The following is a 20,708-nucleotide window of genomic DNA, read 5'->3' as shown; positions in this document are numbered from 1 at the left end:
AAGAATGATGACTGGAACCTAAGAGCTCTAGGCATAGAAGAGAAGAACACTAACATAACATAATAAAATAAAATTTAAAAAATAATAATAAAAATAAATAAATAAATAATAAGAAGAGAAGAACCCTATAGGAGCCACAGAGTTAGGTAGACGCATTGTGCCACCACCAAAACTATGGCATTCCAGGGAGAAAGTATGTGGGGAGAAGGCAGCAATGGGGATAAATACTCTTACATCTACAGTTCTATCTCCTCCCACTCTCCAGTCTTCTGCCAGTACCTCCAATTAGCTGAAACCAACTGAAAGCCAAAAGTCAAGAGAGCTTAAATCCATAGAAGTATCTTCTCTGCACGCAGAGCAGGGCAAAAAAATAGAGAACGGATTTGGAAGAGCAAAACGGATAAATAACACAAGCACAGACAAGAGATGTCAACAAATTTTTAGAAGATAAAAATTGGATAAAGGAGTTGCTAGAATTGTGAAAGCTTAGTACCGCAGGGGTATGCTAATGAGAAGAAAGCTGAAAGCACCACAGTATTTTGTAAATGCCCAGAATCGGGAGGCACCAGTTATCTCTAAAGGCAGAAATTAATGCAGAGCTGAAAAGAGAAGGACTGGTTGAAAAACTTTAAATGGCTTGCTCATATCCATAAAACTCCATTCTGCAGAGACAAGTGGGCCCTCTTTCCCACTCTAGCAGAAGACAGGGCGTCAGGAAACTTGCAGCATCTAGACACAGTGATACCAGACACAGCTGAAGGCAAGAATAATTATTTGTATGGGATTCAGAGGGAGGTATCACAATTCTATTGGAGAGTTTAAGGTTGAACTAGTAATTATTACATAGAAAATTACTAGAACAGCCCACAGGCAATTATTAATTCCAGTATAGCTAAAAAGTTACATAATCAGTAGTATAACAATACAAGCATATTATAAATATTTATTTAAACAAAAACAATGTGAAACAAATATATTGGGAAGATGAAGGGAAGGAAGGGGATGTTAAGTGTGCTAAATCCTGTTATTCCATAATATGAAGTCAACAGACAGCACATAAAGAGCAGTATAAGAATATTTTTGGAAATACAGAATTAAAAATAAGAGAAACAGCTAAAAGAATTCAAAGTTTTGTTTCTAGGGAACACATTTCAGAGATAGGAATGGTGGTTCAGGGTGCTACTTACTAATGTCACTATAAACCTTATTATCGTATTAGACTTTTTCTAATTATGTAAATATTTCACTTTCATAAAAGCTAAAGTAGCTTTTAAACAAAGGAAAGAAAGATATATGTGTTGCCATTAAAATAGTAAGGTTCACTCAAGGCCTGGAGAAAAAAAAACAAAGCAGAGGAAATGCCTAAGGGAGGGGCATGTGGTGGAGGACATACTGGGTCTCATCAAACCCCTCAGAATTCAGATTCATTAAGTACTAATAGAAGTTGCTATTAACTTGTAAAGACAACAGAAATACCTTTTAGATATACAAGAGCCTTTCCTAAAACATTCTTCAGAAAAGAACTACAACCAAATGAGAGAGTAACCAATTGTAAATGTAAGGTAATGATGGAGTAGTTCCTATCAAATCAACTTTCTAGTGGATAATAAGTATAAATTCTGAGAAAAATTGTAAAAAACAACAACTTGAAAGCACTGGGGAAAGACCAAACTCAGCCCAAAAGTAGGTAGTAGGGGCATTTACATTTGAAAAGAGGGAATGGTTCTGAATAAGTTCTCATTGTCACACTTTTAGTTTGAGGGAAGGTGCCAGTTGGCCCCAGGTGGGATAGGATAGTAAAACTTGAATAAGAAACAGAAGAGTGATGGGGCACCTGGGAGGTTAAGCCTCCAGCTCAGGTGATCTCAGGGTCATGATCTCAGAGTAAAGATCTCAGGGCCGTGAGATTGGGCCCCACTCCAGTGGGGAGTTTGCTGGAGATTCTCTTCCTCTGCCCCCCACCCCTTGCTCCCTCTCCCTCTCTCTCTCTCTCAAATAATAAATAAATAAATCTTAAAAAAAAAAAAAAAGAAAAGTGAGAGGTGACAATAGCCCTTGAAAAGAAAAGGGAAAATCACAAATAGGAGAGAGCCAGTGAGAGGGAGGCAGGGTTCTGTGTATAAACTCTGCCCCTACCTCTGTCTGACCTTGACCTACACCTGTGCAGGGCAGACTCTATGAAGTCCAGCTAATGCTAAAAGAGCTGAACTGAGATTTCAGCTGCTGCCCACAACAGAAGAAACAGTTTGAAGTTTGAGTCTAGCCAAGTTAACTGCCTAGTTAAGCCACAAGCAAAGCAAAACAAAACAAAACAGGGGCACCTGGCTGGCTCAGTTGGTACAGCATGTGACTCTTGATCTTGGGATCATGAGTTTGAGCCCCACATTGGGCACAATTTACTTAAAAAAAAAAAAAAAACTTTTTGGAGAAATATAACAGAATCCAGAGTCTCTACAACATATTGTTTACAATATCCAGGCTACAGTCCAAAATTACTAGGGAAAAACAAGGGGGAAATATGGGAAAGGATCCTGGGAATATGGCAGAATAGAAAGTACTAGTAATTTGTCTCCCCACCTAGACAACAGATGGCAGAATCTGTCTGATATAACAATTTTGGAACTCTGGAGTCTATTGAAGGCTTGCAACTTCCAGGGGAAGGCTTGGATGGTAAATTGTGGTTAATTTCAGTCAATTTCAGTTCTTAGCACAGGAGCAACTACCCATTCCCCACCCTCAGCCCCACAGTAGGCGCCATACATGCCTCCTAAAGCAGGTACACACAGCTCTGGGAGCCAGTGTAGGCAGAAATTACCCTCCAAATATCAGGGATCTGTGTTTTGATCATGGATTGCTGCTTCTAATCACAGAGGTACAAGGAGGTGGGTGGTCATTGTTGCACCTACCCCCATTGTCACAAACTCCCACCTCTCTAGGTTAGGGGATTTAAAGGGCTTTTTCCCTTTATTTTTTCTCTTTTTCCCCTTTTAGGGGCCACACATTAAAAAGTAGGACATTCAAAAACACTTGCATAAATGGGGAAATTAGAAAGAGGCCATACATGCCCAGGGAAAAGTGTAGCCTCAGAAAAGACCAGAGAAGATCTTAAGTTTATACCTCACATAGATCCCTGACACAGAGCCAAGATACAATAAATTTTTTTAATGCAATAAACAAACAAACAACAACAACAACAACAAAACCCCACAGCAAACCCTTGGGAAAGGAGAGAAATCTGATTTCAAGTGTTACCACATTATTAAATTAAAATGTCTGGTTTTCGGTGTGCCTGGGTAGCTCAGTTGGTTAAGTGTCTGGCTCTTGGTTTCTGCTCAGGTCATGATCTCATGGGTCATGGGATCAAGCCCTGAGTCAGGCAGGCTCCCCACTCAGCAGGAAGTCTACTTCAAGATTCCCTATGCCCCTCCCCCATGCATGTGCACTCCCTCTCTCTCAAATAAATAATCTTGAAAAATGTCCAGTTTCAAGAAAAAATCACAAGGCATACAATGAAATAGGAAAATGTGGCCCATTCACAGGAAAAATTTAAATCAACAGGGACTGTTCCTGAAAAAATTTGATGGCAAATCAACTAGAAAAAGACCTTAAAACAGCTGTCTTAAAGATGCTCAAAGATCCAGAAAGTCAAGAAAATGGTGTATGAATAAAATAGAAATATCAATAAAGAAATAGAAAACCTAAGAAAACTAAAAGACATTCTGGAACTGAAAAGTACAATAACTATTGAAAAATTCACTGGAGAGATTAAAAGACAGATTTGAGCAAGCAAAAGGGAGAATCAGCAAACATGAAGATGACAATGGGAGGTATTGATTCTAAGGAACAGAAAGAAAAAAGACTGGAAAAGATTAACCGAAACTAAGAGAGTTGTGGGACGCCACTAAACAGACCAACATATACATTGTGGGAGTCCCAGAAGGAGAAGAAAAGGACAGAGAGAATATTTGGACAAATAGTGGCTGAAAACTTCCCAAATTTGATGAAATACATGAATATAAACATCCAAGAAGCACAGTGAACTCTAAGTAAGACTAACTGAAATATAGCCACACCAAAAGATGTTATAATCCAGTTTTCAAAAGATAAAAAGAGACTCTTGAAAGCAGCAAAAGAAAAGCAATTCACTGCATACAAGGAGGAAGATTATCAGCAGATTTCTCCTCAGAAATTTTGGAGGCCAGGGCGCCTGGGTGGCTCAGTTGGTTAAGCGACTGCCTTCGGCTCAGGTCATGATCCTGGAGTCCCTGGATCGAGTCCCGCATCGGGCTCCCTGCTCGGCAGGGAGTCTGCTTCTCCCTCTGACCCTCCCCCCTCTCATGTGCTTGCTCTCTCTCATTCTCTCTCTCTCAAATAAATAAATAAAATCTTTAAAAAAAAAAAAAAGAGAGAGAAATTTTGGAGGCCAATATATCCAAAGTGCTAAAAGAAAAGAACTGTCAACCAAGCAAAACTATATCCAGCAAAACTGTCCTTCAAAAGTGGAGAAATTGATACATCACTGATAAACAAAAGCTGAGAGAATTTGCAACCACTAGACCTGCCCTTTAAGAAATGCTCAAGGGAATCCTACAGGGTGAAATGAAAGGACACTAGATAGTAACTTGAAGCCATATGAAGAAATAGAAACCTCCCTCAATAAAGATAAATAGGCAATTAAAAAAACTACAAAACTACAGTAATCAAAACAATGTGGTGCTGGCATAAAGACAAACATACAGACCAATGAAATTAAATTGAGAGCCCAGAAATAAACCTTAAATATATGGTCAAATTAATTTTTAAAAATTATTTATTTATTTGAGAGAAAGAGAGCATAAGCAGGGGGATGGGGAGAGAGAGAGGGACAAGCAGATTCCCCACTGAGCGTGAAGCCTGACACAGGGCTCCATCCCGGGACCCTGAGATCATGACCTGGACTGAAGTCAGTCACTTAACCAACTGAGCCACCCAGGCACCCCATATGGTCAAATGATTCTTGACAAAGGTGCCCAGACAATTCAATGGAGAAAAAGATGGTCTCTTCTACAAATGGTGCTGCGAAAACTTGATACTCACATGTAAAAATGAAGTTGGACCCTTACCTAACACTATATACAAAAATTAACTCAAAATTTGTGAAAGACCTAAATGTAAGACTTGAAACTACAAAATTCTTAGAAGGAAACACAGGGCAAAAGCTTCACAGTGTGGGATTTGGCAGTGATTCCTTGGATGTGACACAAAAGTCACAAACAACAAAAGAAAAGTAGACAAGTTGGACTTCATGCAACTTTAAAAATTCTCTGCATCAAAAGACAATATCAACAGAATTAAAAGGCAACCCATAGATGAGGGAAAATATTTGCAAAACTATATCTGATAAGGGATTAACATCCAGAATATATAGAGAACTCATACAACTCAACAACAACAACAGCAACAACAACAAATAACCCAATTCAAAAATGGACAAAGGACTTTAAATAAACATTTGTCCAGAGAAGACATACAAATGGCCAATAAGCACCCAAAAAGATGTTTCACATCACTATTATTAGGATAATATAAATCAAAACTACAATGAGATACAACTTCACATCCATTAGATTGGCAACTATCAAAAAAAGAGAAAATAACAAGGGTTGGCAAGGATGTGGAGATGCTAGAACCCCTGTCCATTGCTGGTGGGAATGCAAAATGGCACTATTGTGGAAAACAGTTTGGTGGTCTTCAAAAAGTTCAACATCGATTTACTGTACAACCCTGCAATTCCACTCTTAGGTACACACTCAGAAGAACTAAAAACAGGAACAGAGAGTTGTATGCCAGTGTCCACTGCAGCATGATTCACTATAGCCAATAGGCAGAAACAACTGAAATATCTATCAATAGATAAAAGGATAAACAAATTGTGGCAAATGCACACAAGGTAATATTATTTAGCCAGAAACAGAATGAAGTTCTGATGCATGCTGCAATGTGGAAGAACTTTGAAAACATACGAAGTGAAATGAACCAGACACAAGAGGGAAAATGCTGAATGATTCCACCTATAAGAAGTATCTAGAACAAGCAGGTTCATAGAGACAGAGAGTAGGTTAGAAATTACCAGGGGCTGGGGGAATGGGGAGAAAAAAGCGTGATTGTTTACTGGTATGAGTTTTTGTTGGAGGCAATAAAAAGTTTTGAAAATAGGTAGTGGTGGTGATTACATAACATTGTGAATATAATTAATGCCACTGAATTTTATACTTACAAATGATTAAAGTGGCAAATTTTATGTTATGTATATTTTACCACAATAAAGTTTAAAGCTACGGGAAATAGAGGGAAAAAGGTGAAATTATGGCCTCTATGCCACTATTTATTATCCCAAGTCTACTTCCTTTCTTCAGATTAACATTAAATATTTGCTTAGAACTCTAGTTTATAAGATTTATAAGGGACTTGGTTGTAAAATATTCTAGCCATACCGTATTTATTTAGGAAATTCTGACATACAAGGCAGTGTTTCTTAAGCATCTAAAAAAAAAAAAAATCCTCGGGGCGCCTGGGTGGCTCAGTCGTTAAGCGTCTGCCTTCCGCTCAGGTCATGATTCCAGGTCCTGGGATCGAGCCCCGCATCAGGCTCCCTGCTCCGCGGGAAGCCTGCTTCTCCCTCTCCTACTCCCCCTGCTTGTGTTCCCTCTCTCGCTGTGTCTCTCTCTGTCAAATAAATAAATAAAATCTTTAAAAAAAAAAAAAATCCTCAGTAGTCTGAGGATCACCTGCATCAGCGTTACCTTAGGTTGCTTGATAAAATGCCGATTCCTGGCTCCAACCAAGATCTACCAAACCAGAAAATCTGGGAGTGAAGCCTATGAATGTGCATTTTAAACATGTGTCCAAAGAGAAAGTATGCTTAGATCACAGGCAATTATATTTGTGCCCAGTTGGTTAAGCTTTCTAAATTTGGTGCGAAGGGTCTGTTTCTGATGGCTTCCTGGAACTTTGGAAAGGTGGGGACACTTGAGAGATTTGGGCTAAATTAACCCAACTTTGGAGTAGCTGAAGGAGTAAATAAGACCCCTCTATTTAGATGGAACAGAATAAAAGTTTTAAAAAGGGAGAGGGAGGGGCACCTGGGTGGCTTGGTCGGTTAAGCGTCTGACTCTTAATCTCAGCTCAGGTCTTGATCTCAGGGTCATGAGCTCAAGCCCTACGTTGGGCTCCATGCTGGGCCTGAAGCCTATTTAAAATAAATAAATGTTTAAAAAGGAAGAAGGAACACATTTTCTATATAATTGAGGATTTAGATTCAAGGGATTAAATAAAGGAAGGGTATATACTGTGCTTTGTTTTTGGGGTGAAAGCCTGGCATGCTACATTTTTTATAGTGTGCTCATTGTGAATGTAACATTGTCTGATGAGTTTGATTACAGCATCATGCATCATAACTGTAAATGAGACATTAAACGGATAAAGTGCCTTCTCAAGGAGTGTACAGCACTGATTTTCAAACTTAATGTGCCTAAGAATTACCTCACCACCACCACCCCCTCCCGATTCCACCCCTGAAATTCTTTTCTTTCTTCCTTTCTTCCTTCCTTCTTTCCTCCCCTCCTTCCTTCTTTCCTTCCCCCTTCCTTCCTTCCTTTTCTTTTTCTTTCTTTCTTTCTTTTTCTTTCTTTCCTCTTTCTTTCTTTCTTCCGTTAGTTTCAGAGGTAGAATTTAGTGATTCATCGGTTGCATATAACACCCAGTGCTCATTACATCAAGCACCCTCCTTAATGCCCATCACCCAGTTACCCCTTCCCCCTACCCACCTCCCCTCCAGCAACCCTCAGTTTGTTTCCTAGAGTTCAGGGTCTCTATGGTTTGCCTCCCTCTCTATTTTCATCTTATTTTATTTTTCCTTCCCTTCCCCTATATTCATCTGTTTTGTTTCTTAAATTCCACATATGAGTGAAATCATATGGTATTTGTTTTTCTATGACTGACTTACTTCACTCACCTCTAATTCCATCCATGTCCCTGAAATTCTAATTCAGAGGTTTGGGGCAGGACCCAGTAATCTTCATTTTAAAGAAATACTCTAGGACATTTCCATGCACCTGGTCCACAGAGCACACTTGGAAGAACACTTGAGCTGCATTTGATAGAACGTCATGACATAACTCTGGCTCCCTGGGTAGAACATCAAAGGAACATTTGTAAAAGGGCTAAACTACCTACCCATTTCATGAGTCCCAAGTGGAGAACTAGCAAGGATTAAAGAATCAGCTGCACGAAAGTACAAACAGGACATTTCTGAAACTCTGCTAAGCTCCCTGGAGAGGGAAAGCAACACCCTAAATTTCCTGACTTTAACACTAAAACAACAGCTACAACAACCCGCTAACACACGTAATTTGCCAGTCAGTGCAGGATGCACACTCTCACCGCTAGAGGGAGCCCAAGGATTTCCACACACAAACCCCGTTCCCTAGCAGGGAGAAATTGAACACTGGTTAAGGACTTGGGGACTTAATAGCTATGGGTACAGCAAAGTCTGGTAGGAGCTAAAGGCTAAAAGCATTTCATTACACATGCAATGTCTTTTCCTTCTGGCTCCTATTTAAATCTTTGCATCTTAAAAAAAATGTGGCTCTCTGAGGTAGCCTGGGCTGGATTTACCTGGGTTGTTAAAGAAAAAAGTACTCCAAAAATATTGTATTGTAAAGAAAAGGGGTGGGGGGAAACGCCTGGGTGGTTCAGTCAATTGAGCATCCGACTCTTGATTTCAGTTCAGGTCATGATCTCAGGGTCCTGGGTTGGAGCCCAGCAGCAGGCTCTGCCCTCAGCGGGGAGTCTGCTTCAGGATTCTCTCTCCCTCTGCCCCTCCCCCCTCCAAAAAGTAAATAGATCTTTTAAAAATATATTGTACTGTACACTTCAAATTGCTAAGAGAATAAATCTTAAAAGTTCTCAGCACACCAAAAAATAAATAAATAAGTACCATGTGAGGTGATATTCATTTCACAATATATATGTCTATAAAAATCATCACATTGTACACCTTAAATCTACACAAAGTTATATGTCATTTATATTTCAATAAATGTGGGGGAAAAAGAAAAAATATTCTGACACTTATTAAAACAGTAAGAAAGACTTCATTCAAGACTGCTGGAATAGGAGAGAGATCAGGCTGAATTCCGAATACAATAAGGACAAGTAGGGATCGTTGGCCAAGGAGCAGAGTGAAGGGGTCAGTGAATGGAAAATTACTGGAGGAGACAGCAAGGGTAGGGGGTTTGTTGCTAAACTGACTTAGCAGGATTCTACGGCAGGCCAAGACCATAGAGTCAAAGGTAGGGAATGAAGAACTTGATCAGATATGGAGCGTGATCAGATATCACAGGTGGGGTATTCTCTCTCAACTGACTTGGCAGAATTCTTGCTAAAACTGGGCTATGCAGGCCAGGCAAGGGTGCTTGAAGGGGAGGTCAAGGTCAAGGTCCAGTCGAGAAGAGGGCTCAGAGGAACCCGACTTAAGCTTGATCAAGGAGACAATCTTTGTCAGGGCTTAGGGAGAAAGGGTTCTCTTTCTCTTGGTTTCCTTTTCCATTCTTTTCCTTGCTTTTCCCAGGATAAGATCAAAGTGTAGCCCCAAGGGCAAAGGACCTGTAAGGCCTGCTTTTTACCTAGACTTGGATCTTAAAGTCCTGCCTGGTTTAGCAGAAGCTTAGAATAGCAACTGAACCAAATTCCCAGCCTGCAAAAGAGTAAATAATATCCTTAAAAATGTCCATTCATGTGTTTTTCTCAGAGATCTAGTGGGTGTCTATCTGGGTGGCTGGTGGAGTATTTGGGGATACAAAATCCAAAATCTCTCTTTTATATACACAACCAAACTTGATGATACATAATTGAATGTACAGTAAATACACACACCCACACACATGCACACATGAACACCCATTCTGATTTAGATAAATATGTATCTAAATATCAAAGCCCCTTTATCTTTATAGACCTAGAAAACAGATTGAATAATATTCCCAAATTTAATCTAAGACTCCCTAGATGTGTCATAAAAAAAACAAAAATTGAATGAACTATGGAGTAATTCAATCATTAAGACTGTGTTGTGTGTGCTTTTCCACTCAGCGTAGAAATAGAGAAGGCCTAGGATGTGCTGAGCAATATACTTGTTACCTCATCACTTGAAATAAATTTACAAAGGAGACTGTATGTCCCCTTTAAAGATAAGGAAAAAGACTCAGAAAGACTACATAACTTGTCCAAGGTAAAACTGCTGGAAAAGCAGAACCAGAAATTTAATTGAGGTCTGGGTTTAGAATCTTATTTAAAAATTATTTCTATCACTTGAGATTACAGTTATAAAATGGGCTTTACTATTAAGGAATGCCTAGTCAAGATAAATGAGCACGGAGTTTCTACTGGGTCCCAGGCCCTGTGCTGCAAGTTGGAGCTAGAGATGAATTGGACACACTCTCAGCCCTCCAAGAGTCTAAAGGCCACATTCCTTGGTGAAGTTCCTTGGCTCTTGGCCTTGCTGGCTTTGAAACCCCATTTGTCAGCCCATTTGTGATCACCTCTCATGATTCAAATTCACTGATGAACAAACTAGGATGATGTATTAATTTGTGCTGAGAATTACCACAGTCACATAGGCCAGAAGAGCACTCCCAGTGTAACCAGAACATTTCTTCCCTGTGGGGTGACACAGGGAACCAGATTGTGATTAGAATGTTGCTTGCTAAGCCTGGAATCATACTAGGGGCAGGTAGTAACTTGAAAATTCAATGGACCTGACTAAACTAGGCAGGAAGTACCCTTCTCAATAACCATGGTCTTGCCAATAGAACTATAAACACAAGTCTGAGATTTCCTCTTCCCAGGACAGTAGGAGTTGGATGGACACTGCCAAAATTTATCTGAGATTCTCCTTTTACAAAAATCTCCCCAGACTAACAAACCTCCATTTCCTTCAGATTGCACCCTTAACATCTACAATCACAATTTGCTCAGATCTGGAGCCATTCCATTTCCTTCAAGTAATTTTTCCTTTTGCAATGTTGTATTCAATTTCTTTTATTTTTTTAAATTATTTAACAATTTAATAATTTAAATACTAAGAATACAATAATGTTTCCTCCTTTCTCTTTTCCTGTTCCTCTGTCATAATCTGCTACAAGGATCAGTAAGAAACATATTCAGGCTTACTCTAAAGTTTTAATTTCAACATGGCTATGAACTTTTAGTTTAGGTTTTTGTTTTTTGTTTGTTTTTTTGGAGGCATTTGCTTTAAATCATGTTAAGTTTATTTTTCTTTAAATTTATTTTTTAACTTAAATTCAATTAATTAACATAACATAACACGTGATATTCACACATGCACACACACACACAATTATTTAGAAATACTTCAATATTTGAGAGTTAAAAAAAAAAAAAAAGCAATGAAAGGGCGCCTGGGTGGCTCAGTCAGTTGGGTGTCTACCTTTGGCTCAGGTCATGATCCCAGAGTCCTGGGATCAAGCCCTGCATTGGGCTCCCTGCTTGGTGGGGAGCTTTCTCCCTCTCCCTCTGCCACCAGCCCCCCGCTTGTGCTTGCTCTCTCCCTCCCGCTCTCTCTCTGTCAGATAAATAAACACAATCTTTAAAAAAAAGGCAATGAAATAATTGCCATGCAAAATTACAAGACAAACAAATCATAGAACTCAGTGGACTTGCTGATTTTAAGGTTTAGTGTATTTTGGTGTTTTGTTTTATTTAGTTTTTTAAACTTTTTTATTTATTTTATTTTATTTATTTATTTGTCAGAGAGAAAGAGAGAGCACAAGCAGGGAGAGCAGCAGGCAGAGGGAAAAGCAGGCTCCCCGCTGAGCAAGGAGCCGATGAGGTGAGGAACTCGATCCTGGGATCATGACCTGAGCCGAAGGCAGACACTTAACCAACTGAGCCACCCAGGCACCCCTTTTGTTTTGTTTTACTTTCACACATGTGTGCTTTAATTTTAGGACCGGTAAACTCTTAATTCAATCTTGCTGACATTAATTCTAGTATAAATTTTACAACTCTTAACATGAGAACCACCTGATTTTCACATTCATCAGGCTACTACATTTATGTATTGCAAATTTCAACATGTCTCAGCCACGGGATACATTCCTGATTCCTTCTAAGAAGCCATGAAAAGTTTTTCACATCTCACTTTCATCATACACCAAAAAGCTCTTAAAGTTAATTATACTTAGAGTTTTGTGCCAAACACCCAATACCCAACCATTAATTATTATTTCCTAAGTATTGAGAGTGAAGTGTAAGCTTCTAGTACATGTCAAAACCTGCTCCCTGCACTGAGGCTTGACATATAAATTACAAAACAAGTCAATTCAGACTGGGTACTACATCAAATTAAAAGCAAGGCTAAACTTGAAGGACACAAAGTTCAGGGACATTTTTGTAAATCCCTAAGAAGTTACCATAATTCTAACTAAAATTTGTTGGTCAGAGGGTAGAGTTTTATGTTTAACTTCTAACAATGCCACTGCCCCTGTTTTGGGAAAAAACACTGAACTTAAGAAGAGAATGCTAGTTGAAATACAATTTCAGTCACTCTCAAATGATAAAATCAAACAGCAACATAAAACTCTGATATCACCCAGATTATCCTTAAGCATCCGAATGACTAAAATATATCATGCCATCATAACAAAAGTCTCAAAGACTCTTAGCATACCGCAAAGACATTTTAATATTTATTTTTTCTTTCCTTTAAAAAATCGCCATCAGTACCAATATGTCTGCCTGACAAAAATATTACAGGAGAAATCTTTTGTGGTATCTGTCCAATTCATATTGTTCCTCCTTTCCCCTTGTCCTCCAGACATTAAAATTCCAAAATCACAAGACTAGATTGAGTCATATGTGTTTATACAGCTTGATTCCACCACCCTGACTGCAGTTGATTGGACCAGAAGTGGGCACCTGCCCCAACTTGGACGGCTCAAAGTCTCATCCCAAAAAATTTGGAATTGGAACGGAGGGATTCAACCTTCTTTTATGTGGCTAGACCTATGACATTTACACCTCAAAGAACTAGAAAAAGAAGAATACATGAAGCCTGAAGTTAGTAGAAGGTGGGAAATAACAAAGAACAGAGCAGAAATAAATGAAATAGAGACTAAAAAAGCAATAGAAAAGGTAAATGAAACTAAGAGCTGGTTCTTTGAAAAGATAAACAAAATGGAAAAATCTTTAGCTAGACTCACCAAGAAAAGAGGAAGGCTCAAATAAATAAATTCAGAAATGAAATAAATAAAATCAGAAATGAAAGAAGAGACATTACAACTGATAGCACAGAAATACAAAGGATCATGAGACTACTAACAACAATAATATGCCAACAAATTTGGCAACGTAGAAGAAATGGATAAATCCTAGAAAGTTACAACCTACCAAGACTGAATTATGAAGGAATAGAAAATCTGAACAGACTGATTATTAGGAAGGAGATTGGATCAGTAGACAAAAAACTCCCAACAAACTGGAGTCCAGGATCAGATGGCTTCACTGGTGACTTCTACCATACCTTTAAAGAATAATTAATGCCAATCATTCTCAAACTCTTCCAAAAAAATATGAGAAGAGGGAACACTTCCAATCATTTTACAAGGCTGGCATTACCTTAATACCAAAACATCACAAGGACACTACAGGAAAAGAAAATTACAGGCCAATATATTGAACATAGATACAAAAATCCTGAACAAAATACTAGCAAACCAAATTCAATAATACATTAAAAGGATCATATACCATGATCAGTTGGGATTTACTCCAGAGATGCAAGGATGGCTCATCATCCACAAATCAATCAATATGATGTGCCACATTAGCAAAATGAAAGATAAAAATCATATGATCATCTCAATAGATGCAGAAGAAGCATTTGACAAAATTCAACATCCATGTATGATAAAAACTCTCAATAAGGTGGGCATAGAGGGAATGTACCTCAACATAATAAAGGCTACATATGAAAAACCCACAGCAACATTGTCTCAGGAACAAGACAAGGATGCTTATTCTCACCACTTTTATTCAACATAATATTGGAAGTCCTGGCCAGAGCAATTAGAAATGAAAGGCATGCAAACTGGAAAGGAAGAAGTAAACCTGTCACTGTTGGGGCACCTGGCTGGCTTAGTTGGAGGAGCATGCAACTCTTGATCCCGGGGTCATGAGTTCAAGCCCCACATTGGGTATAGAGATTACTAAAAAAAATAAATAAACTTTAAAAAATAAAAAAAAAAAAACTGCGACTATTTGCAGATGACATGATATTATATATACGAAATCATAGAGACTCCACTAAAAAAAAACCTTTTAGAATAAATGAATTCGGTAAGGTTGCAGGATACAAAATCAATATACAAAAATCTGCTGTGCTTATATATACTAATAATGAACTATCAGAAAGAGAAATTAAGAAAAAGATCCCATTTACAATTGCATCAAAAATGAATAAAATAGGGCGCCTGGGTGGCTCAGTTGGTTAAGCGACTGCCTTCGGCTCAGGTCATGATCCTGGAGTCCCGGGATCGAGTCCCGCATCGGGCTCCCTGCTCGGCAGGGAGTCTGCTTCTCCCTCTGACCCTCCTCCCTCTCATGGTCTCCGTCTCTCATTCTCTCTGTCTCAAATAAATAAATAAAATCTTAAAAAAAAAAAAAGAATATCTTTCCATTTATTTGTGTCTTCTTCAATTTCTTCCTTCAGTGTCATACTTTTCAGTGTACAGGTTTTTCACCTCCGTGGTAGAGTTTATTCCTAGGTATTTTATTCATTTTTTTTTGTTAAAGATTTTATTTATTTATTTGAGACAGAGAGAATGAGAGACGGAGACCATGAGAGGGAGGAGGGTCAGAGGGAGAAGCAGACTCCCTGCCGAGCAGGGAGCCCGATGCGGGACTCGATCCCGGGACTCCAGGATCATGACCTGAGCCGAAGGCAGTCGCTTAACCAACTGAGCCACCCAGGTGCCCCCAAATGGAAAGATATTCTATCCTCATGGATTGAAAGAATTAATATTATTAAAATGTCCATACTACCCAAACCGATCTACAATTTCAATGCAATCCTTATCAAAATTCCCATGGCATTTTCCACAGAAATAAAACAAATAATCCTCAAATTTGTATGGAACCCCAAAACATAAAAACCCCCAATAGCCAAACCAATCTTAAGAAAGAACAAAACTGGAGGCATCACACTGCCTGAATTCAAACTATACTACAAAGCTATAGTAATCAAAACAATATTGTACTGGCATAAAAATAGGCATATAGGGGTGCCTGGGTGGCTCAGTTGGTTGGGCGACTGCCTTCGGCTCAGGTCATAATCCTGGAGTCCTGGGATTGAGTCCCACATCGGGCTCCCTGCTCAGCAGGGAGTCTGCTTCTCCCTCTGACCCTCTTCCCTCTCGTGCTCTCTATCTCATTCTCTCTCTCTCAAATAAATAAATAAATAATCTTTTAAAAAAATAGGCATATAGATCAATGGAACATAACAGAAAGACCTGAAACAAACCCACACATATATGGTCAATTAATTTAATGACAAAGGAACCAAGAATATACAATGGGGATAGGACAATCTCTTCAATCAATGGTGCTGGGAAAACTGGACAGCTATATACAAAAGAGTAAAACTGGATCACTCTTTTACACCATAAACAAAAAATTAACTTAAAATGGGGGCACCTGGGTGGCTCAGTTGGTTAAGCATCTGCCTTTGGGTCCTGGGATCAAGCCCCGCATCAGGCTCCCTGTTCAGTGGGGAGTCTGCTTCTCTCTCTCCCTCTCTCCTTTCTTGTGTACTCTCTCTCTCACATAAATAAATAAAATCTTTAAATTAAAAAAAAATTAACTTAAAATGGATTAAAGACTTGAATGTAAGGCCTAAACTCCAAGAAGAAAACATAGGCAATAAGCTTGACATTGTTCTTGGTGATGATTTTTTGCATTTGACACCAAAAGCAAAAGGAACAAAAGCAAAAATAAACAAGCTTCAAACTAAAAAGCTTCTACACAGCAAAGGAAACCAACAACAAAATGAAAACCAATCTACTGAATGAGGAAAATTCACAAATTATATGTCTAATTAGGAGTTAATATCCAAAATATATGAAGAATTCATATAACTCAATGCCAAAAAAGTCCAATTAAAAAATGAGCAGAGGATCTGAATAGACATTTTTCCAAAGAAGACATACAGACAGCCAACAGGTATATGAAAAGATCATCAGGGAAATGCAAACAAATGAGATACCACCTCCCATCTGTTAAAATGGGAGTTATTAAAAAAGACAAGAAATGACCAGTACTGGTGAGGATGTAGAGAGAAGGGAATCTTCCCACATTGTCAGTGCAATGCAAACCGGTGTGGCCACTATGGAAAATAGAATGGAGTTTCCTCAAAAAATTAAAAAGAGAACTGCCATATGATCCAGCAATTCTACTTCTGGATATTTATCCATAAAAAATGAAAATATTAACTCAAAAGGATATATCACCCCCCATGTTCATTGCAGCATAATTTATAATTGCCAAGATAAACAACCAAAGCGTCCATCAATGGATGAATGGATAAAAAAAAAATGCAATATACATACAATGGAATATTATTTAGCTGATAAAAAGAATGAAATCTTGCCACTTGTGACAGCATGGGTGGACCTTGAGGTCATTATGCTAAGTGAAATAAGTCAGACAGAGAAAGATAAATACCATATGATCTCAGTCATATATGGAATCTAAAAAACAAAAAACAAGCTCATAGATACAGAGAACAGATTATTTATGGTTGCCAGAAGTGTGGGGTGGAGGGGGGAGTGGGTGAAATGGGTGAAGGGGGTACAAACTACCAGTTATAAGATAAATAATAGGACTGTAATGGACAGCATGATGACTATGTTAATAATACTCTATTACATATTTGAAAGTTGTTAAGAGAGAAATCTTTGTTCTTATCACAAGAAAAAAAATTGTAATTATGTATGGTGACAGATGTTAACTAGACTTATTGTGGTGATCATCTGGTAATACATACAAATGTCAAATAATTATATTGTACAACTGAAACTAATATTATATTATATACCCTTTATATCTCAATTTTTAAAAAGAATTGGTAAAATTGGAATACCATAATACGTAAATGAACAGAGAATGTGAAAAATTTGCAGAAGAAAAATTAATTTTATTACTCAAAAGTAATTTTATTGCTTTTATTAACTAACAAAAGTACTAAAGTGGTGATCATCATCTTATATTGTAATGATCTAAGAAAACAATTTAAATTGAAAAATTATTTTGCCTAGTAATTAAAATTTTTAAATGTAGATGTAATATTTTGAGGAGGGTGTAGTAGAATTGGTATACTCCTATGCTGCTATGACAGAGTAAATTAATATATTTTTATGGAAACTATCAATAATTATTTTTTTATTTTTATTTATTTATTTATTTTTTTATTTGAGAGAGAGAGAATGAGAGACAGAGAGCATGAGAGGGAGGAGGGCCAGAGGGAGAAGCAGACTCCCTGCCGAGCAGAGAGCCCGATGCGGGACTCGATCCTGGGACTCCACGATCATGACCTGAGCTGAAGGCAGTCGCTCAACCAACTGAGCCACCCAGGCGCCCCGATCAATAATTATTTTTATGCAGTAATTACAGTTCTGAGAATTAATTATAAGGATGAATGCCAAAAGAAAAAAAATGGTATCTATGGAAACATTTATTGTGAAATGTTTTTTATGTATGTTTAGGTGTTTAGAAAGGAAATGTAATTTATAATAACAAAAAATTAAAATCAGTCAATAAAAGGAGAATCATTAATTATGGTACTTCATTCAAGAGATAGTATGCGGGTTTTAAAGGTAAATATGGAAAATATAGAAAGCATGCTATTATGGAAAAGTATTTATGACTTTACATTAAGTGAGGAAAAGCTGAAAATTATATCACATGATGAATATAGTCAAATAATGAGTATGTATCTAAATGCACAAATCCTAGGAGGAAAGTGAAAGAGGTTTGATTTTTCATTGTGATGCAGCTGCATTATTTAGAATCTACGTGTAATTCTGAACTTATTTAGAATTATTGAAATGTTTGGAAAATAAAAAGGAATAAAACAGCCCCTTTTTTCCCTGAAGAAAAAAGTGAATTTTAGAAAATAAAAACATTGCTGGATATGGGGAGGTTGGTCAACAACTTTCTTATATACCAAAACGATGCTGGCATTTTCCAGAACACAGAATTGAAAATTCTTAATGCTGTAACAGAAAGAACTTGAAATTATTTTTTAGAAAAAAATGAGATGGACAGATAAATGGATGCATAACATTTACACAAAGATGTTCATTAATTACTTCTTGATGAAAATAAGATAATAGGCAACCTCTTAAAGATGACCTACTCTGAAATCTTTTTAAATTTCTCATCTTACAAATGCATAAATTGTAGGAAGAATTTCAAAGTGGGGTAAAAAATCTGTTGCTTCAAAATGGACTGTCTACAACATTGGGCAAAAGAAGCCAGACACAGATAGATACATATTGTATTTCACTTACATAAAGTCTAGGAGCCGGCAAATTTATGATGTGTGTACTTTACCATATGCAAATTATACCTCAATAAAGAAGAAAACAAATGTTCTGTAGTCAGATAAAATCATTTCACAGAATTGAAAATCAGACGCAGACATTCAGGTTTTATTTTCCTTCAATTGCCTATTTGGAATGTAATGAAGCTTTTCTAAGTATTTCAAATAATCCGACGTTACTGAATTACCTGGGGTCAATATGGGTGGTCACGAATGGCAAGATGTTCATTTAATTAGTCAATATGGCTCACTCTGGCCAGACTGAGCATACATCTTTTTTTTTTTTTTAAGATTTTATTTATTTATTTGAGAGAGAGAGAGAGAGCACCTGCATGAGAGGGGAAACGGTCAGAGGGAGAAGCAGACTTGCCGCCAAGCCGGGAGCCCGATGCGGGACTTGATTCTGAGACTCCGGGATCATGACCTGAGTTGAGGCTGAGCCACCCAGCATCCTCTGAGCATACATCTTTAAGGCCACTGCAGCTACGCCTCTTCAAATGATCAGGTGGATTCTCTTTATTCTAAAGAGTTATGTTTTACATGAGAGACCCAAAGGAGAACAAGGAATAAGACCATATAAGTCACACCCTGGAAATCCACAACCAACACAGAGAACAGGAGTGCACTTGACATGAAGTTTGGACTGCAGGGGGAGAAATCATAGCTCCGGGAGCATCACACGGTGTGTCTGCAGAGCAGAACTTGACCTACTATTTATTTGCATCTTCATATTTCGGGGAACTGTTCTTCCAAGATAAATTATTTTGGAAGTTCTTACTCATGCATATTTAATACGCATATAGAGAAATTACTGATGCTGTAATATAGTGAGAAGAAGTATTGTAGAGTAGAAAGAGAATGATCTTGAGGGTCATAAAAATAAGGATTCAAATTCTAGCTCTTCTACTTCCTAAATATGATTATGGAGAAATGGTCTAATTTCTCTCAACTACAGTTTCTTCACCTGTGAAGTGAGATTTATAATACCTGCCATGCACTGTTATCTTTCATTAGAGACTATATGTATATCTATATGTATATGTGCCTGGCACACTCAGCAAACAATGGTGGTGGTGATTGTTAAAAATTCTCAGCTTTTATGGCTGAATGGCTTTGTTCAAATGCTGTACTTTTTTTGGACACTCAAACTTATTCATTTATTTAAAAAGGCAAAAACATCCACCTGTTGAAGAATGGCTTCTAAGGTTCAATTAATTTGCAAGCAAGCCTATTTTGTTCTTTCTTGCCCTCCTGTGTGGTTCTACAGAATTAAACACTTTTTTAAAAAGACTTTGTGGGGGCGCCTGGGTGGCTCAGTTGGTTGGGCAACTGCCTTCGGCTCAGGTCATGATCCTGGAGTCCCTGGATCGAGTCCCACATTGGGCTCCCTGCTCGGCAGGGAGTCTGCTTCTCCCTCTGACCCTCCCCCCTCTCATGTGCTCTCTCTCATTCTCTCTCTCTCAAATAAATAAATAAAATCTTTAAAAAAAAAAAAAAGATTGTGTATTTGCCAGAGAGAGAGAGAAGAAGCAGGGGGAATGGCAGGTAGAGGGAGAAGCAGGCTCCCCACTGAGCAAGGAGCCAGATGCAGGACTAGATCCCAGGATCCTGGGATCATGACCTGAGCTGAAGGCAGATGCCTAGCTGACTGAGCCACCCAGGCATCCGTGAATTAAACACTTTTAAAACACAGGTACTTGAAAAAAGAAAAAGGCCCATTTATTGGATATATGTAACACAAAAGGAAAAGAAAGAAGAAAGAAAGAAAGGAAAAGAAAGAAAGAGAGAGAGAAATGGCAAATAGCACCAAGCACCCAACCCTAATTTCCATCTGAGTCCCAAGGCAGAGAATTCTCCTGGTCTGGTCATTCTTCCCTAGGGTGGATGAGGATGGTGACCAAGCTGACGTTGCTGACCCCATTTTGGGCAGTGATTTCATTGCTCTAATCTTTAGATGTTCATCTTGCTCTTGTGGGAAGTCAAGACAGGGCAAGTTTTAAGCATATCATCTAAACAAGCAAAATGTGGCCTCCCATTCGCCTGGGGTCTT

This window comes from Mirounga leonina, unplaced genomic scaffold (assembly GCF_011800145.1).
Source record: "Mirounga leonina isolate KUSES-001 unplaced genomic scaffold, KU_Mleo_1.0 Mir_125, whole genome shotgun sequence".
Taxonomy (NCBI): domain Eukaryota; kingdom Metazoa; phylum Chordata; class Mammalia; order Carnivora; family Phocidae; genus Mirounga; species Mirounga leonina.
This window is presented reverse-complemented; position numbering follows the sequence as displayed.